General features: G+C 42.2%; 1 protein-coding gene and 1 long non-coding RNA gene across 2 annotated transcripts in view; one reads left to right on the top strand and one right to left on the bottom strand.

Annotated features, from left to right (window-relative positions):
* The window catches only part of LOC134475415 (uncharacterized), a 34,393-nt gene extending 26,310 nt beyond the window's left edge, over positions 1 to 8,083 (bottom strand). The window contains exons 1-2 of the long non-coding RNA XR_010046514.1: positions 7,615 to 8,083; positions 3,068 to 3,134 (exon numbers count right to left, since the gene is read on the bottom strand). This is a non-coding gene — a long non-coding RNA (uncharacterized LOC134475415). The remainder of the gene's footprint in view (positions 1 to 3,067; positions 3,135 to 7,614) is intronic.
* Positions 7,509 to 13,921, top strand: part of Med14 (mediator complex subunit 14) — a 190,947-nt gene continuing 184,534 nt past the window's right edge. Inside the window, exon 1 of the mRNA XM_063245712.1 lies at positions 7,509 to 7,739. The gene's annotated coding sequence lies outside the window, so the exon portion shown is untranslated. The remainder of the gene's footprint in view (positions 7,740 to 13,921) is intronic.

The raw sequence follows: 13,921 nt of genomic DNA, 5'->3' as shown, positions 1-13,921 counted from the left end.
AAGTATCTTAATATAATTTTTGATGACTTATGAAAAACCCAATTATAACATTTAACCATTTAATTTTTAAACAAAGAGAGACTCTTTTTAGCACCATTTTTACTAACTGGGAACCGAGGTGGAAGCATGCTTTTAAGTCTATTATCCAAATTAACCTTGATTAAGTGATCCAGAAATGTAAACAAAATTTAAAAAAGAAAGAAGGAAAGAAAAAGGAGAAACATGGTTGAGCTCAAAATAAAAGTAACAGCTATTTACAGAATGGACAAATGGACAAACATGGACAGACAATCTGTACAGATTGAAACACGCAGAAACAAACATAGCTGTCAGTGTCCACAAGAACTCTGGGGGCTCTTTCACGCCCGTTTGCTGAACTCGCTCGCTTCTTACGCCCCGTGTCCTCGGAGTTGAAACACCTGTCACCTCCAGCACACCCTGCGCTCAGAGCGTTTCTCAGGTGCTCCGTGCCACTTGCACACTTGTGCTATGAACTCCTCACACGTGAGTGATCACTAGCTCAGTGACTTCCAACGACAGTTTAACTGACTGGACAAACAGACAGGTACACAGGAGACTGACGAACATCTTACACAATCAGAGTGCGCTCAAATATATTTTAGCCAAATTCAGTTACACAAAATTTTACAGTTGTAGAATTTGTAATTTTAAATAGACTAGTCAGATTTGTTGTAGGTCAATTAGCAGAGATCTCTTATCAAATAATTTGAAAAAGACAATCTTATCTGTAACACATTTTTGTCATAGGACTTAGCATACACTTCTATCATCTATTTGGGCCTTTTCTATTTTTTGTTACCATCTTCTGGCATCTTGGGTCAACTAAGGTTGGTTCTAGCTTCATCCTTTTCTACTGGTTGTGGCACGGTATCAAGGCATCACTGTCATAGGACTGAGCATCTGCTTCTTGAGAGGTGGAATCAACTCCTTTTCTGGGTTTGGGTCCATGATACCGCCAGATAGCACACACTGGCACCCAGAATGGCCATGTAACTTTTCCTGGAAAAACAAAGCATACCTTATACCCCCTATTAGCACTGCACTGGGTGCTTTTATTGTCCAGTATTAAGACTTTTCCAATGGACTTTTTTTAGCTTTATTTGATTGCGCCATACTTTCTGCTGCAGTAGTTATATCATTATTAGAATTAAATGTTTTAAATGGTATATACTGCCAAGAGAAATCTCCCCTTTTGATTTTGAAATTTAAATTGTGAGTGCATTAAAGTACTTTTCGATCTGAAGATTATAAAGACATTGTGATAACTTATAGAGAAAAAAGAAAGCTGCATTTTGCATTTGGGCACCTTGGGCTCTCTCTTGACACGCAGGTGGTGCTGCTGCTCTGGGCTGGAGGCCCCACTGTTGTTGGGGATCTGAGCATCAGCGCAGTGTAACCTTTTGATGCATAAAGCATGTGCACAGGTGAGAGGAAAAACCGGGGTGCCTCAGGCAGGCTAGAGCTGTGTTCCACCTCTCTAATCAGTATCAGAAGATCCAAAATCCTTAGGTACCCTTCTTTTACTTATAGATTTGCCAATTTTTGTCAAGGGAAGAATAACCAATTGAGCCATACAATACTGGAGGGAGATTTGAACTGTGTTTTGAGTAGGCTGAACCATAACCTTGATTTTCCCTTAAGCTGAAACTAGCAACATTGTTTCTTTACCTTCTTTGTCTGGGCCACATTCCAGGCTCAGTGGAGGCTTTGGTGCCCTGGGGGCCTGTGAGAAGTAGCAAGAGGAGCAGAAGGCAGCAGTTATCCCTGTTAAGTAACCCTTTAAAATCTGGAGAGGTCCAGCTAGACTTGTGTTGGTTTGTTTTCTTGCTAGTCTTGCTCTAAACTGTTTTTCAATTTCCTCCCAAGTATGTAAATTTAGGGTTTCTTCTTCTGGAGATGAACTCAAGCAATTTAGCAAGCTGTGTAGGGTCAGTGTATTAGAAATTAAAATTGAGGGGCTGGGGATTTAGCTCAGCGGGATAAGTGCCTGCCTTGCAAGCGCACAGTCGTGAGTTTGATCCCTGGTACCGATTAAAAAAAAAAAAGAAAATTAAAATTGACTGAAAGCAAAAAAGACCTAAATAAACATGGAGTTACATTAATCATCAATTTGAAATAAGTACCCCTGTAGTAAACAAATTTTGAAAAACAATGGAAGTTTAGAATTTACACTACTAGATATTAAGACTCACTACAAGGCCATAGTGAGACAGGGATATGCTGGAGGAGCCAGCCTATGATCAGCTGTGAAAGCCAAATGATGAATTTTTAGAAGTTTTAAAGGTTAGCTGTTGTTGTACTGGTTAGTTGAAACTGTCTTTTGTAAGAGCATTCTGTAAACAGAAAATCTGCAAACCACGAATCGGGACCATATTACCCCCAACCATTAGAAGCCTGCGGGGCCAAGCTAGGCCAGGGGAAATGTGTCAGAGCTGTCACACTCCTACTTTTGGCAGGGCTGCCCCAGGTCCAGCTGGAAGTTTTTCTTTTGTAACAGTTTGAATTTATGTCGAGTGGGCCAATGATCCTGTGGTCTACACTTTGGACAGATAGTTGAAGGTTTTGCTGAATGGACAGTTTAGTGGCTCAGTTAAGGTTATCAGGATGGTGGTCACGCTGCCATCTTTTCCCTGCTTGGAACCTGATTCTGAAACAGTGCCTGGAGCCAATTCCATTGTGGTTGTCTCAAGAAGTTCATGATTATTAAGATCTTGTCTAATCCAGATCCACAGAGGAAATGTAAGTGCTGGAATCAAGCATACAGCAAACACGTCCTTATACATTTGTGATTCTTTTGCATAAGTTTGCCACATAGTTAGACAGCTGATATAATCAATATACCTTTTTTTTTTCTCCTCAGGAGAAGCGTTTTCTCGCAGGCCCATTTATAACTGGCCCTTGAGAATAAAGGGAGTTTCAATGGCCCACTCTTTACACCTAATGAAGCCAATATCAATATACTCCAGTGATGACTATTGAGCTATACCAATGCACTTCTCCCCCTAAGTCGCGCGCACATGAGAAACATGTGCCCTCAATTTCTTACCCCATCTGTGTTCTGGCGCCATATGCCTCGACCCATTCAGCTCCTGAGGTTCTTGAGTTTAAGGACCCTAAAACGATGAGAAAAATAAAGAAAAGACAAAACTGGGGTCAGGTAGAATCTTCAACATCTCCAACACCCTCTCTCCTCTGTATGTTCTGTTTTCTTCACCAATCAGAATAGAAGTTATTCACAACAAAGAACCTGCCTGGTACCCATGCCACATGATTCTGCATTGCGATTTCCCTGTGTAGCTGTTTTAAGCAGAAGACATTGGGCATTTTGGAAAACAAGGGCCTCACACTTCACAGCGCACTCAGAGGTGGCAGTACTTCTCCAAACATGTCATCGAATGGCATCAGGGGAACCAGTCCTCTTGGCTAAACTTATTTTTCAACCCACACAACTTCTTTGTCTGCTGGATGCCACCTTATCCCCTGCTTTAGTTGTTTTACGAGTTCCTAAAGAGACCGAAGACAGCAGCAAGCCCATCCCTTCTTGTTTTGGCGCTCTAGGGTGCCTGGCTCAGAATTGAACCCCAGGAATCCTCAATGTACCACTTGACATAAAAGCATGAATGTCCAACCTTCTGACTTGTCTCAGTCACAATGAGTACACATGTAAAATATACATAGTATAGTTAATGTTTATAAGTAACAAAACTTAAGAAAATTTTTACATCAGCCAAAAAAAAAATAATGCAAGTGACCTGTGGGCTGCAGGTTGGACACACCTGCATGAGAGCATGAGGAGTGTGTGTGTGTGTGGGGGGGGGGTTCTTTACTGCCACCCTTCCAGTTCAGCATCACACGATGAATGAAGAGGACCTGGTAGCGTAGACAGTGGATACATGATTCTCCATGCATCTGCACCTCAGATGGAGTGGTGACACTGCAGAGACCAGGGCTCATAGAGATCTCCTCAGTCTCCGTCACTTCTGCACAGTCATACACACCTGCACCGCTGGATGGATGAGCTGCCACATAAGCTCCAGCATGTTCTTGACGAGCAAGTCACAACATGCAAAATATACCTGGAAAGCACTGACAGCTAGCTGTTCATCTCCCTGGCCAAAACTTCACACATTTTGCCATTTGTTTCTGGAACTTGGGAGTCCAAATGAATGGACATTCTGCTGCATGGGAATTATTGAGCTTTCTGTACCACCTGTTATTTACTTCATACAAATTGGTGGAAAATTGTGACTCAGCTCATTTTCCTTACAATGCACATATTCACATAATCATGTGAATTATGTAAGTAAAGTTTGAGTTCCTACATTATACAGCATTCTGCGTATGTGTGATGAATGTGATACTGTGAAGACATAGCTCCCTATTTTAAGCCCAGAGTACACCTTTTTGATTTATTTCATTAGTCTCGATTTCATTTTCCATTTCTTTAACAAAAAGAGTTGATGTTTGTTCCTATGACACAGTTTAGAGATTTGATGCTTGTTCTTAGATTCCAGGAATTCTGGTTGCTTAAATCCTGAATCATCTAACTGGTAATTGAAGCAATTAGTTAATTGCAAATTGATCAGGCTTTCCATCCTGTCTCCCATGTTGAATATAATTTCTGTTCTTGCTTGCTAGTCTTACTGTGATGTCCCCTTAGTCCTATCCTGAACAATTATTTCTTTGTGTGTAGTAGCTTCCATAATAAAGCAATATATCATTGCAACAGAAAAGCTCCGGATTGATTTCATTATTAGCTGGTGAGCCAGGAATATCATAATGCACAGGGTGAATATATTAAAAGCCATGTATGGAACAGTTAACCTGGCAGGGCCTTGCGTCAGTGTTGAGAATTATTGCTCCTGTGAGTTACTTGAAATTTAACTGTGCCCTCAGAGAATAATGTAACCCTTTAACCCCATTTGGTTAGGATATTTACTTCTCCGCACAGTCTTTAGCCACCATTCTGTCTTTTAGAAGTGACTTCCAAGCTGTTCTGAGCCCAATGCACGACGAGAAACACATTTTATATTACATACACAAACATATATAAAATGGAACAGAAGCTTAACAGAACCACATTTTTTCTATGATGCCTTCTCTTAATGTTTATTCTGTTCTGATTATAAAACAATAAACTGATATCCACTAAATTGATTTCAAAACCTGCTGAGTCATGTATGGTTGTCTGAAAAATACGATTTTGGAAGCAATTCCTGAAATATTCAGATAAAGAATAAGAAAAATCTTCATTTTCCAAACTGTTTGTTAGTTCTTTTAGGATTTACTTCATGTTTCTGTACTTTTTTCTTTCCCATTCTTTTCTGCTTTCCCTTTCTCTCTCGTCTTCCTCCTGCTCCTCATTCTTCTTTGCTTTTAGATATATTCATGTCTTATAGAGGATGAGGATTTAGTTTCCTTCTGTACATCACCTTCAAATATGCATGTATTTCCCTTCCCCTCCTAATATATTATGACTTTTTGACTATGAATCCTTATTTCTATGATCATACTTATGTGTATCAGGGTCCTAGCATGAAGCATATGGCACACTCAAGTTGGGGAATTTTCGAGGAATTGAAAAAGGGACTATTTATAAAAGTGTGGGAAGAGTATGGGGAAAGGGCTAGAGAAAGGGTTGGTCAAGCTGTGGGAACTCCACAACCACTCCTGGGCCCCAGAGAACCCAGAGACAGACAGCAGTAAAGGAAGAGCTGCCTGACAGACAGCTTTAACAAAAAGAGTTGATGTTAGAGTTGATGTGGGCCTGCCTTACAGGCCCACAGCCAGCCAGGAACAGAGCCAGGGAACTACATACCCCCACCCATCCACCTCCTCCCATCTGTGGCTGGGACAGCCCTGAGCCAGAACCCCCTGGCACCAGACACCCATGAGTGGAGTCCACTGATGTCACTACACCCTCAGCGCAGGGCAGGTGGAGAGAGCCAGCTTGTTATGTGACTGTTAGTCACAGCTGAGTACAGTTAGAGGTCTTCTTTTCTTAACTCTTCCTTGGAGTTAATAATTGGTTCTTTTTCTTTAAAAAAAAAAAAACCTTTGTTATCCTTTTTGTATTTCTTGAGCTTTAAATTTAGCTTTTATTTAAACTTCTACACAGTGCGACAGCTCTACCCAGCCAGTGATGATAAAGGACAGTCCTTGGTATCCCGTCCTCTTCCCTGACCACTGCCCAGGGTAACTGTCATGCATGGCTTTTCTCTTGACTGGGTCTGTCGCTAGTTCCCTTTGCATCACTAAATGATGTGGTGACCGTACTATCACTGACTGCACAGCATAGTCATTAACTACAGATGTCTCAGTGTGGAAAAGGATAGGTTTTGCTCCTTCACCAGTTTCCCCTTCCTTGCTTCCCAAACACAGCTCTATATATCTGTTCCCATACACATCCATACTTCCACTCCTCCACATTCAACCTTTCCATTAGTATGATTATGAAAATGTAATGCATGGCCAAACTATGTAGCACCCCTTGATTATTTTTTCTTGCTCACTCAACTTTTTACTTTTCCTGGAATTAATAAGGATCTGGGTTTCTTCCCTTCCTTCCCTCCTTATGAAGCATGAGCTCTACCACTTAAGCTAATTTTCCTTTCAAAATGTTCAGACACACATCAAATATCCACCAATTCTTTTTTTTTTTTTTTTTTTGAAGAACTCTTTCCTGGAGCTCTCCGTATTAGTCACTTTCTACTGATGCTTTGCTGCTGTCTTGTCTCCTGCGACCACCTGTTGCCTCTCTTTCAAGTTACAACTCCCCTTTCCTAGTCCCCTTGTCTTTCTCTTTCTTAGCTCTACCCCTTGATTTGATGGGGCAGCTCTGGCAGATTGTAAGAACTGGATGCATGGAAGCTAATTTTTTTGGGACTGCACATCTGAAAGTGTCTGTCATCTATCTTCACGTTAATGATTTTGCAGGTACAGAATTCTAGGTTGGAATTCATTTGCCCTGGCATTTGGGAGGCATTGGTCCATTATCTGCTAGGTTCTAAGTATTGCTATGAAATTCATACCTGTTCTAATGCATGATGCTATGTGACTAACTTTTTTCTGAAATGGTAAGAAAATTTTATTATCTCACATAGGAAGTCCAAAAGTTGACATGTTTTGGGATCAGCTAGGTCCTCATGAGCCTAGTTTTCTTCTGTGTTTATGCTCTTCCAATTTCAGCTTGCAGGCTTCCTTATGATGTTGCCCCCTCGTGGGCATAAGATGGCAGCCACAGGGCTAGGCATCCCATCCAGATACCACACGATGCAGCAGAAGACAAAGATAATTTCTTTCCTTTGCATCTTTTTTTTTTTTTAAGTTGAGCAAGCAAGAGTTTACGCTTGTTAAAGGGACTTCCGGGAAGATGGCGGAGCAGTAACCAGCAGAGAAAGCAGCGTCTCTGAGAGTCACTGTAGAAACACTGGAGTATAGCTCTGTGAGGAAGACAAGAAGGAAGGAAGGGGGTCCCCTTGGCCCAGGAAGAATCTGAAATGCAAGTTGAAGCCCACAGAGAAAGTAAAAAGGAAAACTTAAGCAAAGAAGAAGGTAGTAGCTGGCGACACCTTCACCCTGAGCCAGACTCACCGTGCACGAGGAGCTGCTGGCGACGCATGGTCACGGTGACAGTGGCGGCTGGCCAGCCTGGAGGCCTCTGCAGAGACACGGCAGTGGAGGGAAGCGGTGGACGTGGAGGACTGCACTGGTTCGCGGTGAGTGCAGAGGACTCAGTCCTCCCGCTGTAAAAACGATTGGCTGGGAGCCATTTTGGAATTGGGCAGAATACGCCGGAACCCGAACTGCTGCTAGCTTCCTCCAGCAGCTCCTAGCTGGGCGCCGACCCGGGGACACTGCTTAGACTGCGGCGAGCATAATGAGTCTGGTCTCAGAGCATGCCTGCTAAGGTTGTCTGCTACTCCACTATAAAGCAACTGCTGGCTTGTGAAGATAAGGTGGCACGATTCGGGACTGTGTCACCACAGGCTGTCTGTTAGTGAACTCAGAATCCTGGAAGTGGACTGTTTGGTTTTGTTGTTTCGTGGGGTATTTTGTTTGTTTTGCTTTGTTTTATTCAGTTGGTTTTTATTTCTTTCTCTTTTTTTGAGTGTGACAGTGGTTCCTAAGCTCTCTCTGTGTGGTTCTGTTCTCTTTTTCCTTTTATCTTTTCCATCTCTCTTCTCCTTCAGTCTTCTGCACCAGTTTCTCCAAGTTGGCGAGACCCACCTTTGTCCTCCAACCTTACTTGCAATCTCTTTCTCTTCTACTTACCTGTTTTCACCTTAACGTATTTTAAATTTTAACCCCGAGGGCAAAATTGACACATTATGTATTTATATATGGCACCTGGTTTGTTTTATGTTATGTTATATAGTCATGAATCTAGTTAACACAGTTAAAAGTTTCAAATTAAAGGTTAGCTCAGTTTGTTGTTTTCTAGGCTGTTTGTTGCTATTGGTGCCACTACAGCCAAAATTGACATAATTGTTCTAAACAGCTGTTGGCGCTGATAACCCATGATTGAAATTAACTAAAGGTCACAGAAAATACTACGGCACAGTGCCAAAGTGCCACTACACAATGCGGTTTCTGAGGTTCTTGGGATTAAGGACCTGAGATGATGAGGAAAATAAAGAAAAAACAAAGCTGGGGTCAGGTGGAGCCCTTATCCTCCTGATGAGAGAAAAATTACTGTTTAACCAATGCGGCATGTTTATTTACAAACTGGGAAAGATGATGTCAATTTCAGCCCCTCTGCCTGGCAACCCATTGCTTGGATTGTCTAGGAGCTTGGTGTTTTTCTGGGCTGTAGCAACTTCTTCACCTGGCTGACCTGGGTGCTCTTTGTTTTCTGGTAGGATCACCTCTGGGTCCTGCCCTAGGTCAATTTGCAGCTTCCACAGCTCCCAACGTATGCGTTTCTTTTGTTTTGTTGTTGCAGAGGATGAGTGGTCAGTTGAAGCTGGAGGAGCTGTGTTGGAAAGCTTTGTAGAAGATCTTTTTAAGTGCAGTCCGCGTTCTGAAATTGAAATTCTGTGAAGTCCATTGATTTGTGACAGTACTCAGCTACTAGTGTATCTGGCAATTGCCAAAAGGTATTAGGGATTTGAGTTTCTTTTATAACAAATTACTTTTGCATTGTTTTATATACCTTTAGTAGTTGTACGTTTTCAGTAGGATGTTCAACACCAAGTTCAAATGAGACCTGTTTTATTTTTATTTGCATATTACTTATTTATTTACTGGTACCAGGGATCAAACTCATGACCTTGCACTTGCCATGCAAGTGCTTACGCCATTGAACTAAATCCTAGGCAAGACCTGTTTTAAACACAATCAATTGTTGTTATGTATCAAGGTCAGTTAGGTCTCCTCAGGAATACTTTGGAACCAGCTACAGCACCTGTTAGTTTTTCCATTAGTGTCAGCCATTCAGATGAGTCACAACCATTGCTTGACCAAGTTGTTTTCTGTGAAAGATTGGGAGGTTAACAGACAGGTACACAGGAGACTGATGAACATCTTACACAATCAGAGTGCGCTCAAATATATTTTAGCCAAATTCAGTTACACAAAATTTTTACAATTGTAGAATTTGTAATTTTAAATAGACTAGTCAGATTTGTTGTAGGTCAATTAGCAGAGATCTCTTATCAAATAATTTGAAAAAGACAATCTTATCTGTAACACATTTTTGTCATAGGACTTAGCATACACTTCTATCATCTATTTGGGCCTTTTCTATTTTTTGTTACCATCTTCTGGCATCTTGGGTCAACTAAGGTTGGTTCTAGCTTCATCCTTTTCTACTGGTTGTGGCACGGTATCAAGGCATCACTGTCATAGGACTGAGCATCTGCTTCTTGAGAGGTGGAATCAACTCCTTTTCTGGGTTTGGGTCCATGATACCGCCAGATAGCACACACTGGCACCCAGAATGGCCATGTAACTTTTCCTGGAAAAACAAAGCATACCTTATACCCCCTATTAGCACTGCACTGGGTGCTTTTATTGTCCAGTATTAAGACTTTTCCAATGGACTCTTTTTAGCCTTTATTTGATTGCGCCATACTTTCTGCTGCAGTAGTTATATCATTATTAGAATTAAATATTTTAAATGGTATATACTGCCAGGAGAAATCTCCCCTTTTGATTTTGAAATTTAAATTGTGAGTGCATTAAAGTACTTTTCGATCTGAAGATTATAAAGACATTGTGATAACTTATAGAGAAAAAAGAAAGCTGCATTTTGCATTTGGGCACCTTGGGCTCTCTCTTGACACGCAGGTGGTGCTGCTGCTCTGGGCTGGAGGCCCCACTGTTGTTGGGGATCTGAGCATCAGCGCAGTGTAACCTTTTGATGCATAAAGCATGTGCACAGGTGAGAGGAAAAACCGGGGTGCCTCAGGCAGGCTAGAGCTGTGTTCCACCTCTCTAATCAGTATCAGAAGATCCAAAATCCTTAGGTACCCTTCTTTTACTTATAGATTTGCCAATTTTTGTCAAGGGAAGAATAACCTATTGAGCCATACAATACTGGAGGGAGATTTGAACTGTGTTTTGAGTAGGCTGAACCATAACCTTGCTTTTCCCTTAAGCTGAAACTAGCAACATTGTTTCTTTACCTTCTTTGTCTGGGCCACATTCCAGGCTCAGTGGAGGCTTTGGTGCCCTGGGGGCCTGTGAGAAGTAGTGAGAGGAGCAGAAGGCAGCAGTTATCCCTGTTAAGTAACCCTTTAAAATCTGGAGAGGTCCAGCTAGACTTGTGTTGGTTTGTTTTCTTGCTAGTCTTGCTCTAAGCTGTTTTTCAATTTCCTCCCAAGTATGTAAATTTAGGGTTTCTTCTTCTGGAGATGAACTCAAGCAATTTAGCAAGCTGTGTAGGGTCAGTGTATTGGAAATTAAAATTGAGGGGCTGGGGATTTAGCTCAGCGGGATAAGTGCCTGCCTTGCAAGCGCACAGTCGTGAGTTTGATCCCTGGTACCGATTAAAAAAAAAAAAGAAAATTAAAATTGACTGAAAGCAAAAAAGACCTAAATAAACATGGAGTTACATTAATCATCAATTTGAAATAAGTACCCCTGTAGTAAACAAATTTTGAAAAACAATGGAGGTTTAGAATTTACACTACTAGATATTAAGACTCACTACAAGGCCATAGTAAGACAGGGATATGCTGGAGGAGCCAGCCTATGATCAGCTGTGAAAGCCAAATGTTGAATTTTTAGAAGTTTTAAAGGTTAGCTGTTGTTGTACTGGTTAGTTGAAACTGTCTTTTGTAAGAGCATTCTGTAAACAGAAAATCTGCAAACCACGAATCGGGACCATATTACCCCCAACCATTAGAAGCCTGCGGGGCCAAGCTAGGCCAGGGGAAATGTGTCAGAGCTGTCACACTCCTACTTTTGGCAGGGCTGCCCCAGGTCCAGCTGGAAGTTTTTCTTTTGTAACAGTTTGAATTTATGTCGAGTGGGCCAGTGATACTGTGGTCTACACTTTGGACAGATAGTTGAAGGTTTTGCTGAATGGACAGTTAGTGGCTCAGTTAAGGTTATCAGGATGGTGGTCACGCTGCCATCTTTTCCCTGCTTGGAACCTGATTCTGAAACAGTGCCTGGAGCCAATTCCATTGTGGTTGTCTCAAGAAGTTCATGATTATTAAGATCTTGTCTAATCCAGATCCACAGAGGAAATGTAAGTGCTGGAATCAAGCATACAGCAAACAGGTCCTTATACATTTGTAACTCTTTTGAATAATTTTGTTCCATATTTAGGCAGGTGATATAATCAATATACCTCTTTTTTTTTCAAGGGGAGGGGTTTCTCTTAGACCTGTTTATAACTGGCCCTTGAGAATAAAGGGAGTTTCAATGCCCCACTCTTTATACCGGATGAAGCAGTATCCGTACAGTCCAGTGATGACTATTGACCTGTACCAATGCACTTCTCCCCCTAAATTGCACACTTATGAGACGTGTCCCCTCACCCTCAATCTCTTGCCCCTTCAGTGTTCTAGTACCACATGCTGTGACCCAACGAGGCTCCTGAGCTTCTTGGGATTAAGAACCCTGAGAGGATGAGAAAAATAAAAGACAAATCTGGGCTCAGGTGGAGTCCTTATCCTCCTGATGGGAGAAAAGGTACTGCTCAACCAATGCAGCATGTTTATTTATATACTGGGAAAGATGATGTCAATTTTAGTCCCTCGCCTTAGCAATCCCATGCTTCGATTGTCCAGAAGCTTGGTGTTTTTCTGGGCTGTAGCAACTTCTTTATGTGGCTACCCAGGCGCTCTTTGTTTTCTGGTAGGATCACATCTGGTTCTTGCCCTAGGTCAATTTATAGCTTCCATTGCTCCCAACACCAAAGAACCAGAGGCTAGGCCAAATGAACAACTTCTCATGTTCAAAAAGCTGAAAAGGTAGTATCTTCCAACAGACTCAAAACCTAAAATTCAGCTGTTACGGATTGAGAACTGGTGGTCAACTTAATGCCAGCTGGAAAAAATCAGCATGGCATTGTGCGAAGATGCTCCACCTGAGCCAGCATAAATAGGTGGAGAAGAAGGGAAGGTGTTGAGGGTTAAGGCATTAATGCCTTGTTGCGTGGAGGCATTGTGGGTTCTCCTGTGTGTTGCTGTTTGAGCTGTTGGTTCTCCTGGAAAAGCTCTGGTCCTCACATCAAGCATTGCTTCCTGGCTCCGTAGGGGAAGACATGTGCTGCTTGGTCTCCAGGATGGATTTGTCATGCTGCATCCTGGCACGTACCCGACTGTGCTTGTCGTAGGAGGAGCTCAGAGCCTCCCTGTTGCTGAGGATGGCTGTGGTGCCTTTCAGGCTAGCCCTGGTCTTTGTTGTGAGTGTAACTTCTCGGCTCCAGCGTAGAACCCTCATTCCACTAGCACAGCTCCTTCACCCCGCTGGCATGGACTTTCTGACTTCCACCGCTGACCTTCGGGTCTTCCCGGCATGGATCCGTAAAAGAGAGTGGCGTGAGTCCTTCTTGTGGGCTCCGGACCTCCAGTTGGGACTCCTGGGAGGCACTGTCCCGAGCTCTGGGTTTTTATCTGGACTCATGTGGGACACTGCTGTGGGATTTAGGCTCTTGACTAAATCTATGTCTTTGGTGTTGCACATAGATTTCCTGCATTTTCGTGTGTTAACTCCCAGTGACCATTATAAAAATAATGTTATAAACTCCATGTCCTGATCCTAATTGTTCTCTGCACAACCCCTGACTACAACAGCAGCTATACACCTGGAAGATCCCTCAGAGAAGTAATCCTCATCTAAGGGTCCTAAATACCAACAATAAAGCAACCCACCATAGCCAACTTGCAAGCATCACCCCAGGAATTAAACTAAAAAAAGAAAAGAAATAAAACACTTAAGATGCAATCTCAGACATCCAGTTCACCAAAGGCAAACCCAGGGGGCAGTGAAGTGGGACAATATGACCCATTAGGTCTCTCTGAAGTGGAAACAAAGCAACTGAATGAGGCTCTGGAAAAAATGAAATCAGAAATGATCTCCTAGATAACTACAGAGATTATCAAAATATACTTGTTAAAGGTTGGAAGAGAAACTTGCTCAGCAGAGCAAATGTGGGCGAATTTAAAAGTAGGGAAAGAAGTACACTCTACAGCATGAGAGCCAACCACTGTGAAAGAGATCAAGTGACCTCTTTCATCTTTAAAAAGTGAGAAAACCTTTCCCACAAACTCCTCAGTGACAGCTCTTCCTACATCTTTGGCCTACCTGAGTCTGGCCTCTAATACCACCACTGACAAAAGGAAGTAGAATCACTTGGACACTCAAGCTAGAGATAAGGTCTGTTTTCTTGAGGTACAGATAGATATCAGACAACATCAGGATCCTGCTAGTGGGTAAGGCATAG

Source organism: Cavia porcellus, unplaced genomic scaffold (genome assembly GCF_034190915.1).
Source record: "Cavia porcellus strain 051 isolate PalLab524CR breed Dunkin Hartley unplaced genomic scaffold, mCavPor4.1 scaffold_3, whole genome shotgun sequence".
Classification (NCBI taxonomy): Eukaryota; Metazoa; Chordata; class Mammalia; order Rodentia; family Caviidae; genus Cavia; species Cavia porcellus.
This window is presented reverse-complemented; position numbering and strand designations above follow the sequence as displayed.